Source organism: Crinia signifera, chromosome 11 (genome assembly GCF_055691185.1).
Source record: "Crinia signifera chromosome 11, ASM5569118v1, whole genome shotgun sequence".
NCBI classification, from domain to species: Eukaryota; Metazoa; Chordata; class Amphibia; order Anura; family Myobatrachidae; genus Crinia; species Crinia signifera.
The window spans coordinates 16,476,209-16,491,509 of NC_139227.1; positions in this window are offsets into that span (position 1 = coordinate 16,476,209).

Sequence of the window (15,301 nt, forward strand, 5' to 3'; positions counted from 1 at the left end):
ATATTGTAAGCTTGCAGCAGGACCCTCTGACCTCTAAGTCCGTCTGTTTTTACCCAGTTTGTTTTAATACTGTTTACTATTGTAAAGCGCAACGGAATCTGCTGCGCTATATAATAAACTGTAAATAAATAAATAAAGGCAATATATAATTCATGATAAGTGGATACCTGCCAAGTCTACATTTACGTTTTTTTGTTTGGGTCCCACACAGGATTCTCCACTATAATGATATAGATGCATCGATTGTATAGTGGAGTTAGCAATTTGAGTAATTATTAGCTTAAATCCAGATCCTGTATTAATTCTTAACCAACACAATTTAATAGTTCATAGGCTGGAGGTGCTCCCCGGAGTCAGAGGTAAGTATATTTAAACTGGAGAAAAAGAAGACTCATGAGTCTTCTTTTTCTCCAGTTTAAATAAGTGTACATTTACAAAAACATAATGATCAGAGAGAGTATACATATACATCAGATCCTCTGGGGGTTAAAATTTGTCAACCCGTGTTTAATTTTTAATTACGGTGAGTTGTGATCTCGTGACTGAATGAATTCTTATCCATGAATTTGCAACAAACGCACTTATTACACGGGATACAACGATTTGCTGTACTTAGAAAGACTCTATCACTTGTTAGACTTAAATCCATGGTTCGGAGTTTACTAGGCGCTAGTAGGCCCTTTATGTTATTAGCTCTACGGAACACAATAACAGGATTGTCTGGCAGGGTAGGTCCCAACACTGGATCTTTCTGCGATATATTCCAGTGTTTCTCTCTATTGAACTGTGTTATAAAAGGACTGGTTTTATTTTCAAAGGTTTTTGTTCCCTTTTTCGCTCCACATAGAAGATCATTTCTGTTTCTGTTTTTGTCAAATGTTTTGAACTGTGAACTATATAGAGAAAAAACGCTCGCCACTCAATTTGATCATTAGGGGATCCCATACAGAAATAGATACACGTGTTTCCCAAATGAATGGAAAATAGAGATCTGCACACCAAAAACTTTGATTTAATTTTTTTTTATCCAACAGTGAAAAAATTATTAAAACAAATGGCAACATATTGCAAACAGGAATGTAGAGGTTATAAAGATGGGGGAAAGGGGGAAATGGAAAACCCACGCACAAGTTGAACCTGCTGTTTGTATAGTTAATTCAAGTACAATAATGGTTAATTGATAGAGAATCCACAATGAAAGAAAAAATTATAATCAAATAAGTACAAATAATTAGTGTGGAGGTGCGCCCCTGAGAGTAGAAAACATATAGCTTCAAGGGAAAAGGAGAAAAAAGTACTCTCCTTTGTTTGGGGAACAAAGGAGAGTACTTTTTTTCTCTTTTTCCTTCTAATGCTGTGTACACATGGTGCAATATGATTGCTGGCGATATATTGCTAGCAATATATCGCCAGCAATCATATTGCTCAGTGTCTCCTTTTCATCAGCGATGAAAAGGAGACACTGCTACGGGGCGGAGGGGGAGCGCAGCAGCAGCAGCAGACGCTGCTGCTGTCACTTTGATTGGAGGAGGGAGGGAGCAGTGGCACGTGGCTGGGGAGATCAACGCTGATCTCCCCGGCGCTGACCTCCCGGCACAGCGATCGCCGGGGAAAGCCGCTGGTCGCAGGAGCATGCTCCTGCGACCAGCGACCATTAGGCAGTGCACACGGGAGCGCGCAGCTGGCGATTTGGAGCACCAGCTGTGCTCCAAATCACTGGCAATATGGTCGCTCAGCGACCATATTCCCAGCGATTTTACATGAAATTGCACCCGTGTGTACTCACCTTAAGGAATGTAGAGGTTGCAGGTTACTTATCTAGTACAGACAGTCAGCATAGTGTCTGTAAATGCCCACAGCCAGCTCCATGGCTCAGCGGCTTGAGAGGTATTTCAACCTTTTTCAAGAGCCCAAATAATACTAAACAAATACCATTTAAATAGGGAATAAGCACCCACCAAAATCACATTAAGAGAGTCTCACCTGTGCAGTTCCTCTCCGGCTAGCCGCTGCCGTCATGCACACTGGTACTTCCGGGCAGTAGAACTCATGGATCGCGGTTGTGGAACGCACTTCCACTTCCAGTCCCGGCTGGAGAGATGCCCAGAAAAAAATAGAAAGTAATGGAAAATGATGCACAACTAATAAAGGGCATAATTACTTGCAACAGTGTGCATAACTCTTAAAACAAGGATCCGTTGGGTGCTAACATTCCTCAAATATGGAAAGTAATGTGCAGTACTACACCATAACCATAAATCTATAACCAACATAGTAAAAATTGTTTAAACATAAGATTAAACTAATAAAGAGAATGCTATCCTAATCTACATGCTAACATTATAGCTGGTCAAAAACTAATAATCGGGGTGGAAAAAGCGAATTATGAACTTTGACAACTATCATAATGGTTGACTCATCACGAGTCCAATTTATAATATACTGTATCATCACAATCACTGTTCAAACATCATGTAACACTTGTAAGCAGTCCCACTATAAAAATACATTAAAATTAATCTCTTCGTTGAGTCCAGATGGATTTAAAGAGCAAGGGTTGTAAATAAATTCACTCTCCTTCTGTAATAAGACTAGATGATGATCTCCCTCTCTTTTTGGGGCTTTGACATGAGGTAAGGGTATGAATTTGAAGTCCTTCATAGTATGTCCAGCATCAAAAAAATGCCTCACAACAGGGGGTGTAGTATGGTCTCGAGATGTCATTGCGTTTTTAATCGAGCGGTGCATTCTGATGCGTTCTTTTAGCATCCTTATTGTTTTGCCTATATATAGTAATGGACATGGGCACACTATTACGTAAACAATATATTTGCTGTCACGCCATACGAGATAGGTGTTTGTGCTTGTAGCCTGTTGCTGGATGTATATATATATCGCCCGCGATTAAATGTTGGCAATTTATGCAACCGTTACATTTAAATGCTCCGTCCTTCACACTTAACCAATTCATTCTGCTCGGAGACGGGCTAATGTCTGAAAACGTTAGCTGATCTTTAAAGTTGCTGCTGCGTTTGTAGGCAAAAAGTGATCTTTCTAGGCAAAATTTACCCATAACCGGGTCTGATTGCAATATGTGCCAGTGTTTTAAAACCGAATCTCTTAATATAGGTGAAGAAATTGAGAATGTAGAGGGCAAAATCATCTGATCTAAAGTTTTATCTTCTTTGGATTTCACAAGAAGGTGATCTCTGTCCAAAATCAGGCATTTTTGTATCAATTGTTCCACTTCGTCCTTACTAATTAAATTTACTGCCCATGTCCTTTAAGGCTGAAGCCAGTGCCGTCTTTCCCATTGGGCACGATGGGCAGTTGCCCGGGGGCCCTAGGACCTAGGGGCCCCCGGCCCAGCCCAATGGGAAAGATGGTGGCCGGGGTCCGGGAATCCGCTCACCCTCGCTGGGGGATCCGGGCAGGGGGATCAGGGCGGTGGCGGTAGCTAGAAGCCTGATTCGGCGATGCTCTATTTGCCGGCGGGGCGGGAAGCGCTGTTGCATTTGAATAGACTGGCCGGACGCTGATTGGCTGAATTCAGAAAATCAGCATCCGGCCAGTCTTTGAAAAGGCAACAGCGCTTCCCACCCCGCCGGCAAATAGCGCTTCACCTCCTAGCTAGCAGTGAATTTAATTTCGGGGGTCCGTGTGCCGGGGTTCTGATCACCCTCACTGGGTGATCCGGCAGGGGGATCAGGGCATCGGTGGCGGTAGCTAGGAGCCCGAAGCGGCGAAGCGCTATTTGCCGGCAGGGGGGGTGAGAAGCGCTGCTGCATTTAAAATGACTGGCTGAATGCTGATTGGCTGAATTCAGCCAATCAGCATCCGGCCAGTCTTTTCAAATTCAACAGCGCTTCCCGCCCCCGCCGACAAATAGTGCTTCGCCGCTTCGGGCTCCTAGCTACCGCCACCGCTGCCCTGATCCCCTTCCCCAGCGAGGATGGTCGGATCCCCGCCACCCGGCCACCATCTTTCCCATTAGCGCTATTTGCCGGTGGGGCGGGAAGCGCTGCTGCATTTGAAAAGACTGGCCGAACGCTGATTGGCTGAATTCAGCCAATCAGCGTCTGGCCAGTCTTTTCAAATGCAACAGCGCTTCCCGCCCCGCCAGTTAATAGCGCTTTGCCACTTCAGGGCAGGCTCCTAGCTACCGCCGCTGCCCTGATCCGCTGCCCGGATCCCCCAGCGAAGATGATCGGATCCTCGGCCGCCGGAAGCTGACTGGCTGCCGCACGGAGCCAGAGAGGTGAGGGTTGGGGAGGTGACTGTGGGCTCCTGGGCAAACTAATTGGGGGGGGGTCCAGTGAACTAGGTTGCCCAGGGGCCCTTCCTAATGTTAAGACGGCCCTGGCTGAAGCTAGTTGATTCTCACTACTCGCAACAACTGCGAGTATGGAAGTCCATGCTTAAGTGGTAAAGGATGGAAACTCTCTGCTCTTATTACATAATTAATGTCTGTTGATTTTTTGTAAATAGATGTTTGGAATTTATTACATTCGATTTGTACATTGACATCTAAAAAACAGATGTTTGTGGGACTGCTTACATGAGTGACTCTAATGGTGCCTGGAAACCCATTAAGATGATCTACAAATGAATCCAAATACTGAGGACCCCCATCAAAAGAAAAAAAAAATCATCAATAAATCTTACACATGATGAAATAACAGGGGAATATGTTCTGTTGTTCAAAATAACAGAGGTTTCATAATCATACATCTATAAATTAGCATAATTCGGTGCCATGTTTGACCCCATGGACGTACCCTGTAACTGCAAGAAAAAATGATTATCAAAAACAAAAATTATTGTGCAATATGAAATTAATCAACAACAAACAAAAATTCAACAGGGGGATTGTATATTGGATTCTTGGTAATAATTTTTCTGATGGCTTCCGCTCCTGCATTATGGTTAATGTTAGTATATAAACTGTTAACATCACAGGTTACCAGTAAACAATTGGAGGGAACAGTATCTATCATCTTGATAAGTGTCAAAAAAATTGTAGTGTCCTTTAATATACTGTCAACACTCTGGACAACCGCCTGTAAAAAGTAGTCAACATGTGATAAATTCTGACATAGGGAATTTCTTGAAGAAATTAATGGCCTCCCTAGTGGTCTATGGAGGGACTTTAGGCAATATATACAGCAATGGGGTGACTGGATGGGCCTGTTTTAAGAATTGACATGTAGTGTCATCCAACCAGTCATTAGCCAACCCCATTGCTAGTATACCATTAAGTTCTTTGCTATATCTTGACATAGGATCATAACGAAGGGGTTTGTAGCAGGTAGTATCTGACAATTGGCGCTTAACTTCAGCTACATAGTCACACAAATTGAGTACCGCAACGCCACTGCCTTTATCGGCTGCACGAATTATAATCTGTTTATTGGATCTTAATGCTTTAATGGCACTCCTCTCCTCTGCAGTCACATTAGAGAAGGAAAATTTTTGTTTGGCCATAAACGGGATTAAATCACGTCTGACTAGTCTCATAAATGTAGCTATGGAGGCGTTAGAGCACGGGTGTCAAACACAAGGCCCGCGGGCCAAATCCGGCCCGCCAGACCTCGTCATGTGGCCCGCGCGAGGAGATAGCACGCAGGGGCAGTGTGTCTAAAACAGGAGTGCTGCGTCCACATCCGCCTTACCTGTTCCTCCACTGTCGGCGGCCATTTTCCTGTAGGCACATATGTATGCGGCTACAGAAACATGGCCGCCGGCCTCCACGGCTACGTGGAGGAGGGCCTGGCCGCCTGTTCCCTCTGATGCCCGGCACTGGGTGGGGACGTCATGACGATGACGCCGCCCGCCCATGCGTCTGTAGAGAAGTAGGAGCAGGCAGGGAAGCTGGACCAGGAGTTGGGGACAGTGTGGCCGCAGCAAGCAGTGAAGAAAAGCTGGAAGCCGCAGCAGCTGCAGGACAGACGGAGAAACAGTAAGTGAGGATGAGGATCACACTCACAATAAAAAAAATAATATATATCTGCTGTTTCCTGAGGTGTCCCCGTGTATAATAATAATAATAATGCCATGACACCACAGGCTGCTCCTCCTGTATAATCATTTATGTGTCATGGCATTACTTTTATTATATTATACAGGGGGAGCAGTCTGTGGTGTCATGGTATTATTATTATACAGGGGGAGCAGCCTGTGGTGTCATGGCATTATAATTATACAGGGGGAGCAGTCTGTGGTGTCATGGCATTATTATTATACAGGGGGAGCAGTCTGTGGTGTCATGGCATTATTATTATTATACAGGGGGAGCAGCCTGTGGTATCATGGCATTCATTTTATATTATACAGGGGGAGCAGCCTGTGGTGTCATGGCATTATAATTATACAGGGGGACCTACAGATACAACCGGCCCTTTGAGGGTGACCAAACTGCTGATGCGGCCCCCGATGAATTTGAGTTTGACACCCCTGCGTTAGAGCATGGCGGATCAAAGGTGCTTCTTTTTTTAACGACTTGCCTTTCATTGTTGTTTTTATTTTGTTTAGAAAAAAAAATCTTTAAGTTTAAGTTGCCTATGAAATTTATGAAACTCGACCTCACAGTCAAAAGTCTTCTGTTTATGGATCTGTACAAATGATAGGCCCTTTGCTAGCACCTTGCTTTCAATTGGGGTGAGTTTATAGTCTGAGATATTGAAAACTGTTATGTTCTCTGTGTCCGGGGGAGCCGTTCTCTTTGGCCCCCTCTTGCGCCTTCCCTGACTTCATTTCTTCCTCAATTTTTTTTACCCGGGGTAAAAATGGGTACTCATATTAGAGGAGGATTGGTCGGAGTCTGATGTCTGTGACTCTATATCTGTGTAAGGTCTATAATACCTCTTTCTACCCCCTGTCCAAGGTCTCCAGGTGCGTGTATTAGCCTGGGAAAAAATCCAGGGATAAACCCTAACTTCTTTACAGTCCTCAAAAACTTTTTTATATTTATTCTTTTGAAAGGATAATAGCTCCTCCTTAAATTAATTCATACTGCCCTCCAATTTGTATAGCCAGTCAACAGAGGTGTCCGTTTTAAATGTGTCTAGTCCCCGACTCTCACCTTCATTGATCTCCTTCTCCAAACCCACTATATCAATATTGACCTGTTGGATCACGACCACCATTAGATCCAGGCTGCATTGATTCAATATGTGGTGGCACCATTGTTTCCAAAAATCCTTATTGTTCCTTCCAAGGGTTGGTTGGTTTTTAATCCTAAAACCCCTCGGAATTAGTCTCTCTCTGTGATATTGGGATAGCGTCAGTCCGTGGAGGTTCAACTCAACCAACCTCTTTTACGTTTTTAACAAATCATCAAATACCCCCTGAGGGCTGTCCACATCAAAGTTGAGAGAATAGTATTAGAGAACAATATTTTATTAATTATAAAAAAATGATAATGTGCTCCATCTGTATATCGACCTTTTGACTGTCGACCTTGCCTTTGTCATCCTAATGCTTGTGTCGACCTCCCAACCGTTCCGACCTTAGGCATGTTGACCTATTTCAAGTGTAAACCTAAGCCATGTCCACCATTAGTGGTCCATCTGTGGCTGTTGTTCATAGAAATTGGTTAAATTAGTGATTTAACCAGTTAGTCTGAATAAGGTTTTCTAAATTTTCCATTGATTGGGAGAAAATTATCGATTGTCACCCAGTGCCGTATTTTCATTACAACCAGCCAGATGTGGCAGATAATTGTATAGTGTATGCTTAGCTTTAAGAAAACCAAATACAGTAAGACTGTATAGAGCGCTTGTCAAGGCTGTTCACTCAATGTGAGCTGCTGCAGTAGGGATTAGTCAGATCCCTTTGGAAAATTGAAGAAGAAAGGGGTATGCAGCGCTCTTTTAATGATCACACTAGTATGCTGTACAATACATATTTATTTGGAATAAAAGATAAAGATAAAAATGACAATAAAAAACTTAAAGACAATAGAGTGTCAATAAAAACAATGCTATAATAATATAAGACCTGCCAATATAATTTGTGGTATATAACCTGCTCTGGTAACTTGAAAGTCCCGGCACAAATGGAGAGAGATGTAAGGTAGGAGTCCAAGGTGCTTTTTGTGCTGCTGGAGGTGTCCCGGTCCTTTAAAGGGATAGGAAGGGCTTGTAGGGATCCTCTCTAAAGTGCGGCTGTGCTTGTCTTGGAATAGTTGCTCCAATCTACAATCTCCATGTGGTTTTGGAGGTGTCCCAGTCCATTAAGGATTTGTTAGTTAAGGGGTTCCTCTCTAAAGTGCGTCTGTGCTTTTTTGGGAAAAAAAAAAAGTTGAGTCCCAATTGGGAAAGGTAAGGTGCAAGTCCAGATGAATCAGCAGGATAATATTGGCAGGTGTGGGTAAGCTCCTGGGGAAACACCAACGCATTTCACTGTACTAGGACAGCTTTTTCAAGGTGACTGCCATACATTCAGGCCCAGGTATATATACCCCTCTTGGTTAAGATTGGTTCACTTTCAAGTTACCAGAGCAGGTTATATACCACAAATTATATTGGCAGGTCTTATATTATTATATCATTGTTTTTATTGACACTCTATTGTCATTAAGTTTTTCATTGTCATTTTTATCTTTATCTTTTATCTCCTATATATTTGGCTACATCTGTCACTCAAAGTGGGTGTCTGTGTCTATAACGCTCTGTTCCTGGACTTTCCTCTTAATGTGTGATTGCCTTCATCTGTGCTGAACACCTTTCTGAGAAATTAACCTGTTTAAAACAGGTGATGGCAATCATACATTAAGGGGAAGTTTAGAAACAGAGCATTGTGTCCCTCCTGGAGAGGGTCATGTTGGGAGGTATGTGACAGAGAACCAGCCCAGTGAGCCCACAGACAGTGCCAGACACCCACTGCCTTCCCATGTTGCCCAGCACTGCTACTCCACAGCCACCAGGTGAGCGCCCCCCTCCCGCGATTTGCAGCAAAACCTCCCCCCCGCGCGCCCCCCCCCCCTCCCGCGATTCGCGGCAAAAACACCCGCTCCCCCGCGACCCCCCCTACCGCGATTCGCAGCAAAAACACCCCCGCGACCCCCCCTCCCGCGATTCGCTGCAAAAAGAACCCCCCCACGACGCCTCCCGCAATTCGCGGCATAACCACCACCCCGCGACCCCCCCCTCCCGCGAATCGCGGCAAACCCTCCCCCGTGACCCCCCCCCCCCGATTCGCGGAAAAAACACCCCCCCCGCGACCTCCCTCCCGCGATTCACGGCAAAAAGAACCCCCCCGCGACCCCCCCTTGCACGATTGGCGGCACCCCCCCTGCGACCCCCCTCCCGCAATTCGCAGCAGCCCCAGGATTAAATGGCACATGCAAAACACTGACATGGCTATGGTTGACAATGAAAAAGGTTGACATGAGTTTTTGAAGTTTTTTTGTCATTTTTTGAATATTTTCATATTCATTCTCATGTGTCGACATGGACACCAATGAAGTGCCACACTTATGTCAACATTTACATGTGTTGACCTTTCTGTGTTGATTTTTTTCTTGTGGCGATTCGCGTCACACCCCCCGCAACCCCCCCTCCGGCGATTCGCGGCACCCCCCCGCGACCCCCCCCCCTCCCGCAATTCGCGGCAACCCCCCACCGGAACCCCCATGAACCCCGCTCTCCCGCGATTCGCGGCACCCACCCCACGCAACCCCCCCCTCCCGCAATTCGCGGCACCCCCCGCGATTCGCGGCAGCCCCAGGATTAAATGGCACATGCAAAACACTGGCACGGCTATGGTCGACAATGAAAAAGGTTGACATGAGTTTTTGAAGATTTATTTCATTTTTTAAATGTTTTCATATTCATTGTCATGTGTCAACATGGACACCAATGAAGTGGCACACTTATGTCAACATTTACATGTGTTGACCTTTCTGTGTTGATTTTTTCTTGTGGCGATTCGCTTCACACCCCGTGACCCCCCACCTCCCGCAATTCGCGGCAACCCCCCACCGGAACCCCTGTGAACCCCGCCCTCCCGCGATTCGCGGCACCCAACCCCGTGACCCCCCCCTCCCGCAATTCGCGGCACCCCCCGTGATTCGCGGCAGCTCCAGCATTAAATTGCACATGGAAAACACTGACATGGCTATGGTCGACAATGAAAAAGGTTGACATGAGTTTTTGAAGTTTTTTTTTTTTCATTTTTTGAATATTTTCATATTCATTCTCATGTGTCGACATGGACACCAATGAAGTGCCACACTTATGTCAACATTTACATGTGTTGACCTTTCTGTGTTGATTTTTTCTTGTGGCGATTTGCGTCACACCCCCCCCCCCCACAACCCCCACTCCCGCGATTCACGGCACACACACACACCTCCCCCGCGATTCTCGGCACCCCACCCCGTGACCCCCCCCCCCCCGTGATTCACGGCACACCCCCCGCGACCCCCCCTACCATGATTCGCCGCAACCCCCGCCCCGTAACCCCCCCCTCCCGCGATTCGCGGCACCCACCCCCGCGACCCCCCCTCCCGCAATTCGCGGCACCCCCCCCGCGATTCGCGGCAGCTCCAGAATTAAATTGCACATGGAAAACACTGACATGGCTATGGTCGACAATGAAAAAGGTTGACATGAGTTTTTGAAGTTTTTTTTTAATTTTTTGAATGTTTTCATATTCATTCTCATGTGTCGACATGGACACCAATGAAGTGCCACACTTATGTCAACATTTACATGTGTTGACCTTTCTGTGTTGATTTTTTCTTGTGGCGATTCGCGTCACACCCCCCCCCACCCCCCCCCCGCAACCCCCACTCCCGCGATTCACGGCACACACAAACACCCCCGCGATTCTCGGCACCCCACCCCGTGACCCCCCCTCCCGTGATTCACGGCACACCCTCCGCGACCCCCCCTACCATGATTCGCCGCAACCCCCGTCCCGTTACCCCCCTCCCGCGATTTGCGGCAACCCACCCCGCGACCCCCCTCCCGCGATTCTCTGCAATCCCTCCCCTCCCGCGATTCGCAGCATCCACCCCCCCACAACCCCCCCCTCCTGCAATTCGCGGCACCCCCCGCGACCCCCCCTCCTGCAATTCGCGGCACCCTCCGCGACCCCCCCTCCCGCGATTCGCGGACACCTAAGTTGCAATACAGGCATCTTTCATACAATTCTAACCATATTTCTCATATACAAACGTTCACAAATTAAGGGGGCGCAGCCCCTTACGACGGTGTGAAGAGCGCCCGTAGGGCGCGATGAATCACCTAGTTCAAAATAAATATGTATTGTACAGCATACTAGTGTGATCATTAAAAGAGCGCTGCATACCCCTTTCTTGTTCAATTATGCTTAGCTTTAGTAACATCTGGCAGTGTTGCAATAAGTAATAGACAACAGATTCCATCCAGTATTGTTCCGAGTCTGATTTATTTACATTTTATTACAGAGATATTTCATTCATTTAAGGGGATAATCACTTTAGTAGGTGTAGCTATCATTAATGTGAAATATAATTAGTCTCAATCACCGCCCCATATGGGCACACAAATTATGATTTCTATCTTATAATATATCCAGTAATTATTTCGGTACTTATGTAGTATCTGGGCTGCCGATTTTGTGATTGTATGCCTTACCTTAAGGCATACAATCAGATGCGATGCGATGCGATGCGATTCGATGCGATTTTGCATAGGATTCAATGTTAAGAAGGTCCTGTTCATTTCCCCACTATCCAAGTGGGCATAGAGTTGATTTTATATAGCGTGGCGAGCGCAGCGAGCCACCGAGCCCGAAGCGTGGCGAGCGCAGCGAGCCACCGAGCCCGAAGCGTGGCGAGCGAAGCGAGCCCCGCGAGGGGACGCATATTTCTTAAAAAGTATTCTGTGTCCCCTCGCGGGGCTCGCTACGCTCGCCACGCTTCGGGCTCGGTGGCTCGCTACGCTCGCCACAGGTTTATATCCAACTCCATGCCCACTTGGATAGTGGGGAAAGGAAAAGGACCCCTTTTTCCCATTGAATTCTATGTTAAAATGGACTCAGACCATTTTAACATTGAATCCTATGGAAAAATCTTGACCATCGCATCGCATACGATTTGGTCGCATGCGATGCGATACGATGCGATGCGATCCGATCCGATTTCTAAATCGGCAGCCCAGATACTACATAAGTACCATTATTTCAAATAGTTTTGTTATTATATTAATTTGGTATTTTGCTTATCCCTTAATTATAGGATCATATTCACCCAACAGTTGTGTAATTGTCGGTTTTATACACAAGCACCATCATGTAGTCATTTTTTCTTTGTAGCGTAGTTAAGCTCTTCCAGTTAGTAATAATTTCCCACATACACAATGTATGTCTGATTATTTTTATTATTTTCTGATGGATAAACACAACTAATGATCAATGTAAATTAGTTTATTAAGTTCACTTTTCGTGTTTCGGGTCTGTATCTCTGGCCGTGTTTCGGATCTGTATTTAAAAAACAAAACATAAAATCGCTAAAAATGCAGAATTTTTTTATTTTTTTTTATTTTGCTCCTACATTAACCTTAACCTTAATAACATTCATTTCCACTTATTTCCAGTCTATCCTGAATACCTAACACCTCACAATGGCCCTTATTCTGATCGGTTCGGTAACGGCCGCATGCGGCCGTTCCGCCGATGTTTTCGCTCTGCGCATGTGCAGAGGGCACTCTGCGCATGTGCAGGCGAAATCGCCGCACACTTTTTTTGACCGCCGCAAAGGGGGCGGATAGGGGCGTGAGGGGCTACTTAGCCTCATTTCCCTATGCATACGCCCCGCGTTTCATGGGCGTTCCCATGCAAACGCGGGGCGTATGCATGGTAATGAGGCCATGACGCGCGTGTAGGGGGCGGGCAGCTGACATCGCCGGATGTCAGCTGCCCGCCCCAATACAAGATTTCACACGGACAAGTGTCCGTGTGGTCTTGTGTTGCGGGACCTGGTGGAGCGTGCGGCCCTGCATTCGATGGTCTGCGACCATCGAATGCAGGGGCTGCTCCCAAGGTGGAGGAGGCGTATCCCCGTCCACTTTCATACGGATCGCCACATATCCGCGTACGGACGGAGGTGGCGATCCGTACGCAAGGCGGGGATTCGTCTGTGCGGTCGGAGCCGCATATGCGGCTCCGGCCGCACCGATCAGAATAAGGGCCAATGTTGTTTTTAGGCCAAAAGGTTGCATTGAGGTGAGGTGGAAAGGAACTGATAACAAATAGAATCAGGTAGGGGCGCAGATTCTAGAGCTGGGTTGCAAATAGCTGCAAGGAAAAGGGGTGTGTCAATCCCCAATAGCAGAATACACAAAAGAAAACAAATAGACTGCGCTAACATGAATGGTAAATATTTGAATGAATGCAAGTAACCTTCATAAAATATTGGATCTTTAATAATAGGTAGACTAAAATTATATTAGCAGCACATTCTCGAACAATTCATTGGTAAAAACAAGAATAATGTAAATGGGGGGGGGGGGGGGAGGCAATGAAGCCTAGTAAAAAAATGACTGGAAAAAAAGTTTTAATATCATGTCCTTACGGTACCGTATTAAGAATGACCAGCTGGATTTAAGATAGTAGAGGCCCGTTGTGATCTGTTCCTATTCTGCCTCGGCTTGAAAGGGACCTGGATAGCAGGGAAAATCTTCCAGCTTGGCTTTAAGGAGTATGCGTCCTCCTGTTATTTCTTAGTGCCAAAGATATATACCATAGGCTGGGTCCAGGTAATCTCCCACTGAGGTTGCCAATAGTGGGTTAGGAGGCTGGTTCGGTCTCTCAGGGCTTAAAGTAGCTTTAGTGATGTTAGCATAGGTTTCCAGTCACTTGTAACAATCACCAACGCGTTTTGCTCTATGGTAGAGCTTTTTCAAGGAAATAAAAAATAAACAAATCATCTCTCTCTGTACAATCTGGCTCTACAGAGGCAAGATGTCATCCTCATCCTCCGATTCCTCACCCCTTTCAGTGTGTACTTCCTCATCCTCACAGATTATCAATTCATCCCATCTGGAATCCACCATTACAGGTCCCTCTGTAGTCTCTGGAGGCAATTGCTGGTCTTTGTTGCAGAATTGATAATTAATTTTGATGAACATCATCTTCTCCACAGCAGTATCACTGGACTTTAACAGCAGTATTACAGGACTTATGTAGCATTACCAATGGACTTCAACGTCAGTGCCACTGGACTGGACTATATAAAGTGCTATCACTGGGCTGGACTATATAAAGCGCTATCACTGGGCTGGACTATATATACAGCACTATCACTGGGCTGGACTATACAGCACTATCACTGGGCTGGACTATACAGCACTATCACTGGCCTGGACTATACAGCACTATCACTGGGCTGGACTATATACAGCACTATCACTGAGCTGGACTATACAGCACTATCCCTGTGCTGGACTATATAAAGCAATATCACTGGGCTGGACTATATAAAACGCTATCACTGGGCTGGACTATATATAGCACTATCACTGGACTGGACTATATACAGCACTATCACTGGGCTGGACTATATAAAGCGCTATCACTGGGCTGGACTATACAGCACTATCACTGGGCTGGACTATATAAAGCGCTATCGCTGGGCTGGACTATACAGCACTATCACTGGGCTGGACTATATAAAGCGCTATCGCTGGGCTGGACTATATAAAGCGCTATCGCTGGGCTGGACTATACAGCACTATCACTGGGCTGGACTATATAAAGCGCTATCGCTGGGCTGGACTATACAGCACTATCACTGGGCTGGACTATATACAGCACTATCACTGGGCTGGACTATATAAAACACTATCACTGGGCTGGACTATATAAAACACTATCACTGGGCTGGACTATACAGCACTATAACTGGGCTGGACTATATAAAGCACTATCACTGGGCTGGACTATATACATCACTATCACTGGACTGGACTATATACAGCACTATCAGTGGACTGGACTATATATATAGCACTATCACTGGGCTGGACTATATATATAGCACTATCACTGGGCTGGACTATATAAAGCGCTATCACTGGGCTGGACTTTGTAAATCACTATCACTGGACTGGACTATATACAGCACTATCAGTGGACTGGACTATATACAGCACTATCACTGGACTGGACAGAACTATCACTGGGCTGGACTATATAAAGCGCTATCACTGGGCTGGACTATACAGCACTATCACTGGACTGGACAGCATCTTCACTCGCCCACCCCTGTAAAGGGTCTGGATCTCGCAAGATCTGCCCCACCTGCAGTGCACAT